The sequence below is a fragment of the Petaurus breviceps genome, unplaced genomic scaffold (genome assembly GCF_028583685.1).
Source record: "Petaurus breviceps papuanus isolate PSGF00001 unplaced genomic scaffold, PetGlider_PUasm1.0 224, whole genome shotgun sequence".
Lineage (NCBI taxonomy): Eukaryota > Metazoa > Chordata > Mammalia > Diprotodontia > Petauridae > Petaurus > Petaurus breviceps.
Genome location: NW_027185887.1, coordinates 2,913,510 through 2,932,026, shown reverse-complemented (window position 1 = coordinate 2,932,026; position 18,517 = coordinate 2,913,510).

Genomic DNA, 18,517 nt, shown 5'->3' with positions numbered 1-18,517 from the left:
AATAAATGACATTTTATCTCAAGGATTATTATATTAATTGAAAAGATGACCTTCTATTAAAATGGACCTTCCCTCCATAAGGATGTAATAAATGGAAATTTTTCTAAAAATGTATAATGGTACACCCTTGATTTACTTATTACACTTACTACTACTTGCTGCTCTTTCTACTGGTGCCTTTCAGTTTTGACACATTGCATCTCTTTCCCATTTCCATTACAACCACTCTTGCACCATCGACTTCTTCCTCACCTTTATTGTCTTTTCTATTTTCAAATTCTTCAAACTCAAAAATACCATCTCCAGCTCTATTCATCCAATTTGAAATACAGTATTTCCTATAAACCCTTTAGCTACGGCTTCTGGGTTTATCTGATCTCATGCTGTCTTAATCCGGTGATAAAGCAGTGTTATACTAGGCTTCTTTATTTTCCCTGCAGGATTTCCAGCATGATCCTCTGCAGCCTCCACTACTGCTAGCGTAAAATGTGCACGGCAACTTCTTAGATCTTGGGCTTCATTTCCCCTTTGCACTCACACCTCTCTCATCTCTGCAGGTTCTGCTGTTTTACAGTCCACTTAGATAATTTGGGAAATCTCACAAATCTGCCAAAATAGTAGCACTATTCTCTGAAGAACAATACGCCACAATATTTTGCAAGTGAGTGAGAAAATCAGCAGTGATTGGGGGTCATTCTCTGCCCCCTAACATCTTGACTGTCGAAAAGGTTTTTATTTGCAGTTTCACATTTTCGTCACTAGATGGCACTCATACCTTCATTTAAGATAATTTGATCTTTTTTTTTTTTTTTTTTTCAAAATTTAAACTGTTTAGGGTTAGGGGAAACACAAATCTCTTTCTGGTAAAAATGCAGGAAGGGAGGAACAAAGGAAAGGAGGGAAGGAGGGAAGAAAGCAGGAGGGAATAAAGGATGAAGGAAAGGGGAGGGAAGGGAAGAAAGGAAGGAAGGAGGGAAGAAAAGGAAGGGGGAAAGGGAAGGGAAGGAGGGAGAGAGGAGGGTTTTTGTGGTCACTGTCGAGTCTTTAAAAGAGATGGGGGTGGGGTACTCTAGCCAAACCTGTGTCACTTCACAATTTTGCTTAGATTGGTTTGATATAGTAGTGTCTTAAATGCTGCACTAAGGAATCCAAGTAGACATGATCCGGGCCCTCTCTGAGCATATATGCCATTACCCTGTGGTATACAGACTTACTACCTTTGTGTAGAGAAATGAACAGGACGTGAATCAGTGCATAAAGATGGGGTAAGTGCATTTGACTGGGTAGGTATGCACAGTGAGGCAGAAATTTTATGTTACGATATCTTGAGGGTGTGAGGAAGTGCAAAATTTAACAACAACAAAACCCTTGGCTTTGCCTGGAGCCTCAGGTCATCTATTCTAATAATACCTGTCCAAGACTCCATCCCTCTTATGGCATTCCCATAAAGAGGTTATCAAGCCTTTCTTTGAAAACCTCCAGTAAGCCAGCAAACACCTTCACAGGGGATGCAGCTGATTTTACTTTCCATTTTTAGGAAGTCTCCAATTACATCAAACGTAAATTTAACTGTTTACAGATTTATCCATTGCTTCCAGTTCTGCCCTCTGGGGCTAAACAGAATAGATCATATTCATCTTCCATGCAGAATACTTTCAAATACTTGAAAACCCCAATCGAGTCCCCATAGATCTTCTCTTCTAAGCTAAACATTCCCAATTCTTCACCTAGTCCTCTGTAGCACCCTCCCTCCGCCTTTCATCCTCCTGGTTACCCTTGGATTACATAGAGCACAGTGGGCAATTCCCATTCACTATGCTTCTCTAAATGGAGTTTAAGATCCTATTAGATCCTGGTAGCTTGGACAGCTATGTGGCACAGTGGATATAGAGTGCAGGGCCTGGAGTCAGGAGGACCTGAGTTCAAATCTGACCTCAGACAATTAACACTTACTAGCCATGGGACCTTGGGCAAATCACCTAACCCTAACTGCCCTGCCCCCTTCAAAAGAAGAAAAAGAAAAAAAATCAGATTTTTGGCTACCTGGTCACACTATTGGCTCATATTGAACTATACACTAGAATCCTGTCATCTTTTTCAGACTAACTCATGTCTAGTCATACATTCTTTTTCTTTGACTTTTAGTGATTATTTAAAAACAAAAATTCAAGAATTTATATTTATCCCCATTAAATTTCATTTATTTATCTTCAGCCCAATATTCAAACCTATTGAGACTGTTATGGATGCCAACTCTTAACTTTCAACATATTAGCTATCTCCTTAGGTTTTGTCACACCTACACATTTGATAAGCATCCCATCTATGCCTTTATTCACATCACTGGTAAAAATGTTGAGCAGAATAGAGCCAAGCACAGATCCTTGAGTCCCATTCTAGATTCCTTCTTTCAAGCTGATATTAACCCATTCAGATTTACTCTGAGGCTCAGTCATTCAACTAGTCCCGAATTTATCCAACTATATTTCTATCTAGCCTACATCTTTCCATGTTGCCCACCTAAATTTTATGAGTTTGTCCAATGCTTCCTTAAACTGTAGGTAGATTATATCTCAGCATTTGCTTTGTCTTAGCCTGAATTTGTTCTCTGTTCTGATGCAGTAAATGACTCAGTCTCTCAAGTATGCAGTGAAGTAGTTGTTTTACTTAAGCTCAAAAATGAGCTTGGTTCTCCAGTCCTCTCCTTGTCTGCAAAGGTGAGCTCAGCAACCCTGTGTAGGAGTGATCAGCACAGGGGTAAAAAGTTCCTTCAGTTAGGTCTGAGTAGCTCGGAAAGGGAGGTGGGCCAACCACTCTGTGCTCTTAGGAGAAGCCCCTCCCTTCTAGATGTCTTATTATCACCTGTTGCCAGTTGACTATGCTTAAATTAATTCTCGGACTATCACATACTTGATCTAGCCACTTTGTCTGAAAAGGAAATAGTCTGGCATAACCTGTGCTTGATAAAACCAACTTGATTGAAGGGAGGAGGACTTGGGTATGAACTGACAGAGCCATTCTCCCAGTACCACACATGAGCCCTTTCCTTCTCCCTCATCAATAGTGGTTGCTTTTCTAGACATAGCTGGACCCTGGTCCTAGGGCTGGTGACTTACAAACACTCTTCATCTGTCATATGCTCCCCATGCATATTGGGGTAGAGAGAAAATTGCCATTTCTTCTTACTGTCTATAGGAGGAAGGATTGGGGGTGAAGTGTTAAGGATTTTGAGTAGGATTCTCTATAAGTGAGAGAGACCAAAATAGATTTCCTGGGGAACTGTTCCTGAGGACCCTGTTCAAGTGCACCCAGTTATGTACAGTTCATAGGAAAATCGCCTCAGATGCAACAAATGTGAAGTTCAATGAATATGGAGGCCCACTTACCCAAGAGATGCTATACACACTCCAGGTGAGTACTTCCCATATCTGTCTCTGCCTTTCTCCCTTCTCCTGGCAGGCTCTCCCCATCACTTTTGCCCTCTAGGCACTAGGATTTTTATTTACAGCTTTGCTATTTCTCCATAATTTCAGGAGCATTGAATTTCATTGTTTTTAGTTACTTTTGTCAATTTGGTAAGTATGAGATGGTACCTTAGAGTTTAATTTGCATGTCATTATTAGTGAGAGTGAGCATTTTTAAACTGATAATTTTTTATTTTGTTTTTCTTTTGTAAATAGTTCAGGTCTCTCCACGATTTATCCATTCTGAGGCTAGGAATTATCTTCATACATTTTTCACAAGTCCTTTTATTTTTAGGTATCAAGTTTTTATGTCACATTTGCCATCATCATTTCCCCAAGCTGTTATTTTCTGTTTATTTTGATTTTTATTGTGCAGATGTTTCATAATTTTCATGTAATCAATCATCCTTATCTTGCTCTTGAAAATTTTATTTATTTGTTTAATAGAAACAAAGTTGTTTTCCCCTCATAATTGGGATTAAGTATGTTATTCTCTTTTCTTCCATCTTTTTTTACAGCTTACTTAGAAAGAAATGATTGTCTCGCACACAGCTGGAATTCACTGAAGTATTTGGTGTGAAAAGAAAGTCTAAATCTATTGCTTGTCACATTGAAAACTAGTTTTCCCAAGTGTATTTATTAAATAATAGATGTTTTCTCCAGTTTTGATCTTTTTTTTTATCAGTTTCTCCAACATGAACCTTTTGTATGTATTTGATTGGATATCTGGTATCTTTCTTGTTTTCATTGGTTCATTTCTCTATTTTTATATAGTAACAGAGAGTTTTAATGATAACTTTGTTAAATGTCTTTAAATCTGATATTGTAAGTAGACCTTTGACAGTTTATTTTTCCAGCATGCCTACTGTTAGTCTTGCCCATTTGTTTTTCCATATCAATTTCCATTAGATCATGAGATATGTTTTCTCTAGGACCATTTCTTTGAGGTCCTCAGAGTTCAGCTGCCTTTTAAATCTTTTCATTTCTATTGTTGTAGTCATTGTGTATTAAGTTCCTTAGGTTCTATATAAGCACTATGAAATGCCTTATCTCTTTTTCTGTCTATTTCTAGCTAATACAGAATAAAATATTCCCAGTAACCTTTTTTGTGGTATCAAAGAACAGAGGACAATGTTGTGCCCCTTCCTCACACAAAATATTTTAGCTAGAGTAAAGGGATGGTGAGAACTTTCATCTCATCACATATCCATAACTCGGAAATTCCTCTATGTGACCAAAACTTCTCACCCTTTCCTATGCCTCACCCCTCTTTAACTTATCCTGTGTCCTCACTATGTCACCTGTCCCTGCTTTCCTAGGCTGTCACCCCTGCTTTGGCCTGTTTCCTACCTTCAAATATCTTACGGTTAACAATCTCAACTTTACACTGTCTTTCATCTTCATACCTTTTGCTCCATTGTCCTACACCTGCTTATTTCTTTCCAAACCAAAGTGCTAAGTTAGTTTCGAGTTCTTTTCCCCTTCATCTGGAGTGCTGCTGCTGAGTATGACTGGAAGAAGTCATATAACCATGCTGACTAGGTCCATTACAATTTTATCTTATTAAACTTCAACTGGGCTCTCATTTCTATCTCTATGACTAGACTTGCTCCCCTACTCATCTCTGCCTCTTGGGATATCAACCTCTATTGCATGCTCAGCTAAAGTTCCACCTTCTTCAAGAGGTCTTTTCTGATTTCCCCATTTCCCCCAGTTTTCCTGATTTTTAGTTCCTCCTCCAAATAACCGTATATTTATTTTGTACATACTGGATTTATCTGTGAATACATATTATCCTCCAGTAGAAAATAAAATCATTCAGGGCAGAGATTGTCTCACTTTTCTATTTTTATCCCCAGTATCTACCACAGTACCTGGCACATAATAGATACCTGCTAAATTTTTTAGATTGATTTTTTTCTCTTGTGAATTACTGGGCATCTCTATTGCTGTTCTTCTTACACTGTAGTTACTTTCTCTTATATTTAGGTTTGTAGATATTATAGTCATTTTCTATCCTTCATTTTCAATAGAAACCTTTTGTAAAAATCCATTTATGAGACACCAATAATTGCATTTTTACTGGCTCTTCATAGGTATACTCCACCCCTGACAAAAATCTCATCATTTCTGCATTTTAAGTTGCAGAGGAGAAATTTCTGCACCCAAAGGAATTATTATATCTGAACCAGCTAATTTGAAAAGGTTTCATGGAGGAGAGATTTAATGAACTTTTAGAAAGCATTCTCCTTTGAGTTGTTGTACATGAAAAGAACAGGAGAACAAGGAGGGAGTTCTAGAAGGTTCTGAGAACTACAAAGAGTTCCAGTCTCCAAAAGAGACATTGTCAGAATTTCAAGGGAGGCAAGATGTAAATACAATGAGTCTGATCTTTCATTAGAAGTAGGATGCAGTCCTACTTCAGACATTATCATAGAATAAGAACTAGAAAGTACCTTCAAGGTCATTCATCCTTGTCTTATAGGTGAGGAAACAGAGGCCCAGAGAAGTTAATTTACTTTCTCAAGGTCACACAGGTAGTAAGTGGAAAAGCTGGGATATAAATTCAAGTCCTCTCCCTCCAAAATCAGCTTTTTATTCAGTCTGCATTCTCTCTTGAAATTCCCTACTTGTTAAAAAGAGTTAGTCCTTTTCATGCAAGACTTAGCACCCACGAAGCCACGAAATCACTATCATCTCCTCAAAAGCTCTGAGTGTGTTGAATGATAGATAAAGCCATGTCTTCTGGCCTAACTTCAGATGTCACAGAAATGTCTATATGCTTTAGGAATCTGGCAGACTGGTCATGGTTAGTGAAGGAGAAATGAGGGGAGAACATCTTCTTTCCTTCCATTATTTGTGCTCTGGTGGCCAGGGCTAGAGAGTATGTTCAGACTTCATCAGTTTAGTTAAACAAAAATCTATTAAACACATGCTATTTCAGAGCAATGGGCTGGATGAAGACTTGGAAAACAAACAAACAAACAAAAAATCTGTAAGATAAGTCTCTTTCTAAATGGTGTTTACACGGCATACACCCAAGTAATAAAATATTAAGAATAAATATATGATAAAATTTTAAAATGATAAGTTTATAGGAGAAGTACAAAGTTTTTACTCTCACTATATAAATCAATGTTTGAAGAGAGCATACTATATGCATGGCACAATGATAGTTAATAAGGAAATAAAAAGGCAAGAGATATATTCTTTAGGGGTTAAGTCCATCTGGTGCTTATTTTGTATTCTTTGCATGAATTCAGTATGCTGTTTGGGCTTAGATCAGGGTTTGATAAAAATTTGTTTAATTGACTTCGAGAGGCATACTATTCATCTCTATGTCCACAGGGACTATATTTTTAATTCAAATTACAAACAATATTCTTCATTATAAAAAGTTTATCCAGTTTCAGTGGAATAAGTCTTCTGTGTCCCAAACACTGAATTCAAGGTTGTAAGTATCAAAAGCAATATTTGACAAAGACCTTCAGTCTTATTAGGGAGCAAAAACTTCTCTACATGAGACCTCTAGATAATATCACTATTCAGTATTAGTAATGTGGCACAAAGGTAATGCAATAAGAGTTAAAGAAGAGATATAAGTGGAGGTCAGAACTTCATGGAGGAAGTGGGATCATAAGCATAGGTAAGATTTGTTAAAATTATTTTGCAAATAACAGTGGAAGACAGACTTTTTGCCATTTTTGCCTAGGGAATTATAATTTATAATTATTTGCAATTATAAATTTATAATTATACTATAGTCAACCCTTCTCCTCTGCTTTTTAAAAGCAAGGACAGTTAAGTGGCACAGTGGACAGATGCTGTTGAGCCTGATGTCAGGCAGATGCCAATTGGGCCTCAGTCACTTACTAGCTGTGTGACTTTGGGCAAGTCACCTAACCCTATTGGCCTTAGTTTTCTCATCAGTAAAATGAACTGGAGAAGAAAATGGCAAACCACTCCAGTATCTTTGCCAAGAAAACACCAAATGCTGTCATGATGAATCCAAAACTACTGAACAACAACAATAATTAATTTTTGTAGTTTTATGAGCATTGGGGTTTCCTGATGGTGTAAGAGACAATGAGAAAATGGGTCTGTAGTAGGAAGTGTGGGACATCATTGGGTATGTAATTGAATTAATTTCCATCCAATAGATGTTTATTAGGTACCTACAATATATGTCAGACAGCTAGGTGGTACAGTGGATAGAGTGGATAGACTGGAATTAGGAAGATTCATCTTCTTGAGATCAAATATGGACTCAAACATTTACTAGCTGTGTGACCCTGGGTAAGTCATTTATTTATTTAAAATTTTTTTAAAAAAATTTATTTTTGCTTTTTGGAGGGGGTAAGGTAAGGCAATTGGGGTTAAGTGACTTGCCCAAGGTCACATGGCTAGTTTTGTGTTAAGTGTCTGAAGCCAGATTTGAACTCAGGAGGATTCCAGGGCCAGTGCTCTATTCGCTGCGCCACCTAGCCGCCCCTGCATAAGTCATTTAACCCTGCTTACTTCAGTTTACTCATATGTAAAATTATCTGGATAAGGAAATTATCACAGTCACTCCAGTGTCTTTGCTAAGAAAACTCTAAATGGGGGTCACAAAGAGTTGGCCCTAACTGAAGATGACTAACTGACAACAGTATATGTCAAAATTAAAAAAAAACAAACACAAACATATGCTTCCTATGTGCAGGACACTGTACTAGGTTAAAGACACAGACACTGATGACCATAAATCCATTCATTTAACAAGTACTTGTAAGCATCTGCTATATCCCACACATTGGGCTAGGTGCTGGGGATACAAAGAACAATCATAATTGTCTCTGTTCTGAAGGAATTTATGCTATTTTGGCCAGAATATGAAATATGTAAGAGGAATTTGTTGCATACCCTAAATGTATCTAACAAGATGCTCTAAGCCCAGATACCTTTATCAAGTGAGAATGCCTCTTTGAATTAGAGAACTAATCAATCAAATATAAAAATTAGGTGTGAAAAATTCCTAGATCTCTCCATTGAATCAAACAATTATGACCATTAACCAGGTATTGTGAACAATCTAGTTAATCAAAGTAGGAAGATGTGAAGTGCCTCAAGCCACTGAATGAAATTAGATGGCCACATCATTTAATGATATTATTTGAAAGAATTAGATAGCCCCCTGAGCCTAGGTATGATTCTAGTAGAAATGTGCCAATAGGTGCTTGTAGTGTTAATGGGAGTTGAAGGTCTTCCCCACTCATTAATAGGCCTCATGTGGAGCCCAACAAGAGAAACTTGATTAGGGGTGGCCTGTTTTTCAGGAAGGCCCATACCTTTTGTTACTTTGTAATTAGGCAGTGGATCATGAGAGTTGTGATGCCCTCTGACCCTGAAGAAGTATATAAATACTCTGAGGTTAGCATTTTGCTTTGTGGCTTACTCATTGGAAGAGTGTTCTTGTCAAGAGTGCAGCTTTAGGAACAGAAGAAGGCAGACCTCAAGCAAGTGGGAGGTGTCTGTGAACCTACAGAGAATATCACACTCTCCTTTACCCTCATTGGCTGTCATTGATGGAGCCAAGAGATGACAAACTCAATATCTTTGGAGAGAAGTGCCATCTCAGCACTCTACTAGGACACCAATATAAGGGTCCCAGGAGGAGTTCCCAAAAAAGTAGTTCACAAATGCCTCTGGAAACTTCATGAAGACTCCACAAAAGAAAGACATCTTCTATCTAACCCAGAGCTTGGAGTAACTCCTGTACCATGTGAGTTTTCTATGCTTAAGCATGCTTTTTCCTGTACTCCGTGTGTACTTGTGGGAGACTACATCTAAGACTTTTGGGAGGATTTTGTTATTTAGTATTTTATATTCCTTCTCAGCAAATCCTCTTTATAAAAATTATTTAATAGCTATTCAATATTAATAATTATAAAAGTTATTTGATGTTATAGGTTAATTGAAATTGGGAAGAGGTTCACTAGTTAATCAATATTGGATCAAATCAAATGGGAACTTAAGCAATAGGACTAGATTCCCCTCCATCCCCTAAGGCTTACACCTAGAACCCTGAGAGGAGAAATAGCCAGTCACCCTTTGGGGGCCTGGTATGCCAGTTTGAATGAAAATTGGGCTAATGAATTCAGAGCCTGTGTTACAACTGCAAAATAAGTTTATAAGAGATTTGCAAAACAAAATCCTATGGGAGATCTGAAGGGAGAGGTCATTGCCAACTAGAGGAACCAGAGAGAGTCTTGAGAAGACTCTCAAGGGGATGAATTGGGGTTAAAAGGATAGGTAGGTACTTCACAAGTAAGAAGTAATGGAGGGCATTTCAGGTGTCAAGCATAACCCCAAGGAAAGGCAAATTCAGGAACACACGTTGTGCATTTAAGAGAAAAGGAACAGACAAGTTTGACTGGAAGGCAAAATACGTGGTGGATAGGTACCCACCTGAAACAAATCTGGAAAGGCAGGCTGGCACCTCATTATGGAAGCCACTGAAAGGAATCTGAGCTTTGCTTAGCTGTCACTAGAGAGCCACCACTATTTTTTGTTTTTGTTTTTTTTGCAATGAGGAGTAACAGTCTCTGCTTAATACGTAAGAAAGATCATATTGCAATAGTACAACAGAAAAATTGAGGAGGAAATCTTAGGAGACTAGAAATAACAGGTAAGTGGTAAAGGACTGCTCTAGGGTTGTGGCGATGTGAATTTAAAGAGGGGGATATTAGAGATGAGGATATAGAGATGAAGTCAATAAGACTCGAAAACTGATAAGATGTGAGGGGCAAAGAAGAGGCAAGAACCAAAGATAACCCTAAACGAAAGAAATTGAGTTACTGGTAGTACCATGGAGAAAACTGGAAATCAGAGGGAGGAATAAGTTTAAGGGAAAGAAATGAAATTCAGTTTTGGACTAGTTGAAGTTGAAGTACCAGTGGGACATTCAAGAGATGTCTGGAGGGAAGCTTGAAATGTAGCTTTAGAGCTTTAACAGCACTCTTAGCATGCTCAGAAGGGCTCAGGAACTCCATTTTGTAGGGCCTACAAAAGGCTGGTGGATTTGGAGAGTAGGAAACCTTTGAAAGAACACTTTTAGTCACAAGTATGGCACTAGCTGCCAAGCTGCAAGGTTTGAGGATCAGGGTATGCCAGGTAGAGACTTAATTATGGAATCATTAGACAACAAATATGACATAACTCTTATGGAACAATGGAGAATTTTCCTTTCATTGAGATAATATAAGGGGAAGGTTGAGACTTACTGGTAAGTGGTTTTAGAAGGGGCCTACTAAGATATTTCTAAGGATCATCTTAACTCTTCTTCTTTTGCTTCTCACTCTTAATAAAACCCTAACTTCTTTAAGGCCACCTCCATTTGGGGTCATCAAGGGGAAAAGGAAGAAGTTATATGCATTTCATATTTTATTGTCTCTATTTGTCTCTTTTGTAATAGTAAAGCAAATCAAAGATCAATAGAACACTTAAAAAAAAGAACAGGTGAATCAGCAGGTTTGTAGGTATATGACGAGGAAGTAGTGGATAGAGAAAAACTGAATCCTACTGTTCTGGAGAGTGATTTGGAACTATGTCCAGAGGGCTATAGAACTGTCTGTGCATATACTTTGATCCAGCAATACCACTTCTAGGTCTGTATCCCAAAAAGATCATTAAAATGGGAAAAGGACCCACATGTACAAAAACATTTATAGCAACTCTTTTTGTGGTGGCCAAGAATTGGAAATTGAATGAATGTTCATCAATTGGGGAATGACTGAACAAATTGTGGTATATCAATGTAACTGAATGCTATTGTGCTATAAGAAATTATGAGCAGGCAGACTTCAGAAGAACCTGGAAAGACTTACATGAACTGATGCTGAGTGAAGTGAGTAGAACCAGGAATAGCAACATTATTAGATGACCAAGTTTGATAAATTTTAGCTCTTTTCAAGATGCAATGATCTAATACAATCCCAAAAGACTCATGATGGAAAATGCTATCCACATCCGGAGAAAGAACTATGGAGTCAGAATGTAGATCAAAGCATATAATTTTTCCTTTCCATGTCTTTTTAAAAATATGACTAATGTGGAAACGTTTAATATGATTGTAAATGTATGGACTATATTAGATTGCACACTGTCTTGGGGAGAGGGAAAGAATAGGAGGGGGAGGAAAATTAAAACTCAATCTTATAAAAGTGAATGTTGAAAACTAAAACTAAACATTAAAAAAAAATAAAATAAGAACCCCCCCCCCAAAAAAAGAAAAATTGAAGACTCATGAATGATAGAAGATAACTCCTAGAATAATTAAAAAAGGAAGGCTATGGTTCTTTTAATATATACAAAACTCTTTCCTTATAGGAATCCTATGGGAAAGGGCATGAGAGTATCATCATCCCCATTTAATAGATGAATAAACTGAATCCCAGAAGGATAAATGACTTACCCATAGTTACACAGCTACTAAGTCTCAAAGTTGGATTCAAATTGCTAATGAATCTAAAGTTAAACTTGTTTTACTAAGACATTTAGCTCTTGAGACAAATGATAAATTCAATATTGGGTAAGTTGAGTTTGACTTAGTGAAGTGCCAGATTTTCTTCTGTAAGCAATAGGAAATTGGTTGAGAGCTCAGTGCCAGAGAAGTAAATTTGAGTCATTAATGCTTATGTGATAATTGAAACTATGAGAGCATATAAGCTTACAGAAGGAGAGCACAGAGAAAAATTGAATCCTAATCCTTGGGGAATATCACATCTGAAGACTGAGGGGAGAAATGGAAGCCTAAGTAACCAAATTTTCTAGATTAGAGAAAGAGGTCAGTAGTGACAAGTGCTGCAGAGTAGGCGAGAAGAATGAGAACTGAGAAAAAACTCAATGAATTTGACATGAAAGAAATCATTGGCTACCTTTGAGAGAAAAGTTTCAGTAGATTAGAGGAGATGAAAACCAGATTGCAGATTCTACGTGTTCCCAACACTCAAAAGATAGGCATAAATATGAAACAAGCAGCCTTCGCACTGCAGGAGAACTCACGAACATAGGGGGCTCTTGCTGGTTATCTGTTTATTTTGCAATTAACAAAGACCAGGGGAGCCTTTTCTGAAATTTCTGCTTAGAGACCTAGAATTTAAACTTACACCATTACTAGAAAGCATTTAGTAACTATCATCGATCACTTCTATGGTTTTTAAGTGTACCATTGGAATAAAAATGTCATTAGTAGTTTCCCAGCCTGTTTTGTGTGTATAATGACAATGTTTCCAGGGAAAGATTAGGAAGCTTCTGTGATGACGTAAGAGGCAAAGGCAAAATATTTCAGCAAAACTCAATGAAGAAATGATTATGATGCACTTACAATTATGGTAGTAAATATATACAGTTTATATTGTGCTAAAATTGCTTTGTGGCATTTCTATAACAAAGTAATCTCAAGGGAAGAAAATACAGTTCTGTCTGATTTTTAAAGGGCCTGGCATCAATACAAACCATCTTATTCTTGCCAAGCAAGCTCTTAATGGTTTGTTAGGTGAAAAACTTGTATCTTGTGCTTTACTAAGGTGAGCTTCATAAAGTGCTTTAATTTATAAAGTCTTTCTACCCTGCTGAAAGCAAATTAAGATAAAAATTTTAAAATTCTTTGAATTTGGTTTTAAAGAGTGTTTTAAATTTAAATGGGAATGGAAAGGAGAAAATTGCCAAATGCATCTACTAAGGTAGATATCAGAGATAGAACAAATAGCTACATTATGTGAAGAATGGCAGTTCAGATTCCCAGTAATTAATCAGTCAGTCAATAAATATTTATCCAGTAGTCCCCAGGAGATAAAGGCCTAGGGAGGAGCCAGTATTAAACCCTCCAGTCTCAGATGTCTATACACAAATATTCCAGGTAAGGATAATGAGCAAGATGAACTAGAGATTCTAATATAAAGAGCTAAATTTTACCTGAAATTAGCAGATTGGAAAAGCTTACTTTATTCAAAAGAAACAGAATATATGAAAAGAGGGGAGAGAAATAGCTTCATGTATTAAACAGATAATTGCCAGGAACCAGACAAAGAACTGTGGAAAGCATTTGGGTGAAGATCAACAGAATTACATAGAGAAATGATATCGTCATGGGACAAATCACCAGGACAGAATGAAGGAATAGATGAGGGAAATATATTAAAAGTCTGGAAAAGAGCCTTGATGTAGTAGTAATGGAGTACTTCATTTACCTGAAGATCTACTTGAGTCCTCTTCTGGCAAAACTAGAGTAATTAATTCTTGTGTTTCTAAAATGATAGCTTCATTATTCAAAAAATGGATGAAATGATAAGGGAAACTACTATTCTGGATATGATTCTGTCAAACAGATACTGTTTCTAAAGTGGAAAAAATGGAAAACTTGGGGTGAGATACCTATTTTAGTACCAGTGATAGAGAAGGCAAAAACAGTTATATCATGATTGGTACCTAAAATCTTGAGAAAGCAGATTTTAAAGGGTCCAGATAAGTGAAAAGTAACATTTAATTGTCTAAAATTCTAAAAGGGAAGCCAGAATAAAAGGGACAGGAAACTTGTAAGAATAAAATTTTGAGGTTGAAAGCAAGTAATTTCAATGAGGAAGGATAGAGATATTTCTAAAGGAGAATAATATAGATACAAGAGGAACTCATAAACTTAGATTTTGAGAAGACGTGTATTTCCTGTTGTAGGGGATGGTTTTCTGGGAGAGGAGAAGTCATATGGGGGAATTGTAGGCCTGTAAAAACAAAAGATAATAATATAATATTTTAAAAAGATATGTAGACAAGATAAAATCATGTTTAGAAGATAAACATAAAAGTACAACATTATTGTTTAATAATAGCTATCAAAGCACTAAATGCTCATGTGAGTGGAGTCAGGTGAATATTAATTTAAAATAAAAAGTGCTTTTAATGAAAAAAATCAGATAAGATATAAGTATGCTTTTTGTGGAGGATGGGTCAACAACAACAGATGAAGGAAAGAATGAAAAATTTATGTCTCTTAATTTGCTTTTTATTTCTTCCATTAAAAGGTACATGTGGTCACTGGGCAAGGATCTGATAGTATATCCTAAAATAAGTTTATCAATGATTGTAAAACTAGATGTTTTGGGGATTATGGGAAGATGATGGTGTGTTGGGACTTATGGGAGCTCGAATCTCTTGAAAACACCCCAGTAAAGTTTAACAGATGCATCATTTAAGAAAGGGATTAAGAAAATAATTTCTAGATCTCTAAGCACAGAACGGCATAAAAGGAGGCCTGAAATCCTGCAGACACTCTTGTAAAGCCACACATGAGCAGCTTTCCAAAGGGCTGCTGCTATGAACAGCTTTCAAGGTTCTGATTACATAGTATAGTGAACTCTATTTATTGTAACACATCAGAGCAAAACATTCACAGAAAATCAAGGTATAGCATTCAGAATGTTATAGCTTATCACAGAAAATCAAAATACAGCATTCACCATGTGACAACTCAACAACTTATCACTAAAATGGCCACCTAGTTTTCACCAAAGTGGTCACATAGTTTTAAACAAAGTACAATCATTTAGTGACTCAATCATTCAATCATCCTTAAGGAGGCTTGCACCCAAGGGGTACAATTAAGTTACAACTTCAGCAGTCACTACTCAGTACCCTCTGAAGGGGTAGTGGAAAGTACAAAAGCCATCCACCCCTAGGTCACAAGTAAATTATAATTTCATCAGTCACTACTCAGTACCCACAGAGAGGTCTTTTCATCTTGATTTGGGGCAGGCTTTCAGCTTCCATGGTTCCTCTTCTATGGTCCTAGTTCCCACCCGAATCTAACCAACTGCCACCTGAGTTCAAAGGCTGACAGCTTCCTTGTCCAGCTCTCCATGCAATTCCTGCTCCATATTGAAGCTCACAGCATCCAGTCTACCCCAAATCCTTCACAGTCTCTGTTCCTGGGAAGACAAGGCTTAACAAAGCCACAATAATATTCATTCACATTAACAAAGCCATAACAACATTTGTACAAAGTACAGGCACCACAGTTATGCTTCCTCAGTCTTCAGCAGCACCAGCTGACCCTTAGAAGTCTTGCCACTGCAAGTTTGAGTTTTGCTTCCACAAGTCTGAGTTCTGTGTCAGTTCTCTCTCTCTCTCTTTCTCTCTGTCTCTCTCTTTCTCTCTCTCTCAAACCTCAGAGTTATCCTCAACTCTGCCCTCTCCTCAATCTCAAAATTCCACTCAAGGGCTACCTCCCCCCCAAAAAAAAACCCCAAACCCTTCTCTATCACACTAGAGGACAACACAATTCTCTGTTTCACAACTTAGAAGTTGTCCTGGATTCTTCACTATCTCTCATCTCCTCTCCCCCGCCCTCCAACCTAATCTGTTAGCAATAGTTTTCACCCTTGCCAAGTCTCTTGAATGCCTCCTCTTCTCTGAAACTGCTACCAGATGAGGGTGGAGCCAAGGTGGTGGAGTAAAACTACCACCATGCTACCTTACACCTTGATTATTGCTATAGGCTGCTAGTGGGCAAATGCCTGCCTTCAGTCTCACCCTACTTTAATCCATCCTCCATTTATCTGCTAAAGGGATTTTACAAAAATGCAGGTCCAATCATTTCTTCCTCTATTCAGTAAACTGCAATGGCTTACATTTTGGTAATGCAATGCCCATTTCAGTATTTTTTCTCTTGTGCTGTTATCAATAAAGGAAAAAAATATTTTATTATATTACAGGACTTATCACTTCAGTTAGTCATCTAGTATTTATTAAATTCCTACTACATTCCAGGCAGCATGCTAAGCACTGGGGATGCAAAGAAAGGCAAAAATAGGTTTAAAAAAGTCTCTTCTTTCAAGAACTCACAATCTAATGCGGCAAACAACATCTAAAAAACTGAACACACAAGGCATATACAGAAAAAACTGATTATAGTCTGAGAGAGAAGGCACTAAGATTAAGGAGGACTGGAAAAGTATTCTTGCAGAAGATATGACTTCAGCTGAGACTGGAAGGAAGGCAGGAGAAAGGGAAGAGGAGGGGGAGCATTCCAGCCTTGGGGTACAACCAGAAAAAATGCTCAAAGTTTGGGAGATGGAATGTCTTGTGTGAGGTACAGAAAGGAGGCCAGTGTCACTAGATCACAGACCGTGTGGAAGGGATTAAGATACAGGAAGATCAGAAAGGTAGGAAGGGGCTAGCTTATAAAAGACCTTAAAAACCTTGGGATTTTATATTTGATTTTATAGGTAATAGGGAGTAACAGGAATTTATTGACTATGAGGTTGATATGGTCACACCTGCATTTTAGGAAGATCATTCTGACAGCTGGGCTAGATTGTTTATGGGACAACTGGTTTGAAATGTTTAAAAGACAGCTTGAGATGCCAGTGGAGGTTGGGGAGGGCTGGACAAGTAGAGCCAGCCACATAGAGATGATAATTGAATCCATGGGTGCTGATCACCAAGTGAAATAGGAGAGACAGAGACAGGGGTTAGCAGGCAAGACAAATGAAGATACAGCAAAGGAGACAGGGTAGGAGCAGTCAGATAGGAGGAAAACCAGGAGATGGCAGTGTCATGAAAACCTAGAGAAAAAATAATATCAAGGAGAAGAGGGTGACCGACAGTGTCAGAGTCTGCAGAGGCAGAGAGGTCAAGAATGATAAGCATTGATAAGAGACTATTTGATCTGGTAATTAAGAGATCGCCAGTGACTTTGGAGAGAGTAGTTTTGGTTGGATGATGAAGTTAGAATCCATCCTGAGAATGTTAAGAAGAGAGTGAGAGGGAAGGAAGTGGAAGCACTTGTGGAGACAACTTTCTCAAGTTTAGCCACATCAATCAAACAATCAATCAACACACATCTATTAAGTGTTTATAATATGCCAGGAATTGTGCTAGATATTTGGAGACACAAATAAAAAAATCAAGCACTCTTCACCCACAAGTAGTTGATATTCAACTGGGGAAAATAGAGTATACACATGTAAATACAAAATACATTCAAAGGAAATAGCAAGTGATTTTCAGGGGAGGACAGTTGGGTGAGGAAGGATTCATCTGGCAGGTAGCCTTTGAGTGGAATTTTGAGATTGAGAGGGCAGAGTTGAGGATGACTCTGAGGTTTTTGAACTTGGGTGACAGGAAAGATAGGCATGCAATAATAACATAATAAAAGCAACTGAATGATGAGGAGAATTTGTGTTCTGGATAACAAGTATGAGAAAGATCACCTGAAATTTAAAGCACCTGAAGAAAGAAAATTCCAATAGGCAAGACTTCATTGTTAGAGTTCTTCTATTCTTTGGATTTATAAAAGGGAATATCATTTTTGGATTTCCACAGCTTCCTTGGGCTTTTACAATATAAATGATTTCTGTGAGTATGAAAATCCCCCTAGTGCCCCACCTCATCTTTTTTTTTTTTTGTTAAGCCCTTGGTGTACCTGATCTTACCTGGGAGTTTCTTTGGAATTAGATGCTGTAAGAAGCTGCATTAACTTTTCAAAATCAGTTCTTAATTCTTTACTTCACAGGGTTGCTCTTAGAATATAGGTAATGTATCAATCAACAATCAATTAACAGTGTTATTAAACACTGAATAGATGCCAGGCTTTGAGATAGACACCAGAGATACAAAGACCAAATTGTCCTATGCTTAAAGAATTTCTTTTCTATTGGGGAAGATCACATGTAATTATATAAGTACATACAGTTAAATACAACAAAATAAGTACAAGGGAGTTTAAATACAAGGGATTTAGAGAGGGAGGAGAACTAAGCAGTTGGGCGGATCAGGAAAAGCATTGTGTAAAAGGTTGTGCTTGAGTGGAGTTTTAAAGGAAGTAAGGGACTCTCATCCAAATGTGAAAAGAGTATGCATTCCAGTCATGGATGATGGGCAGAGCAAATCAAATGAATCAACAAGGATTTATTAAATACTTCTTTCATGGTAGGCACTTAGTACATAGCAGGCACTATAGTATAAAGGCAATGAATGAGAAAATTCCTACTGTAAGGAACTTACTTTTTCATAGGGAA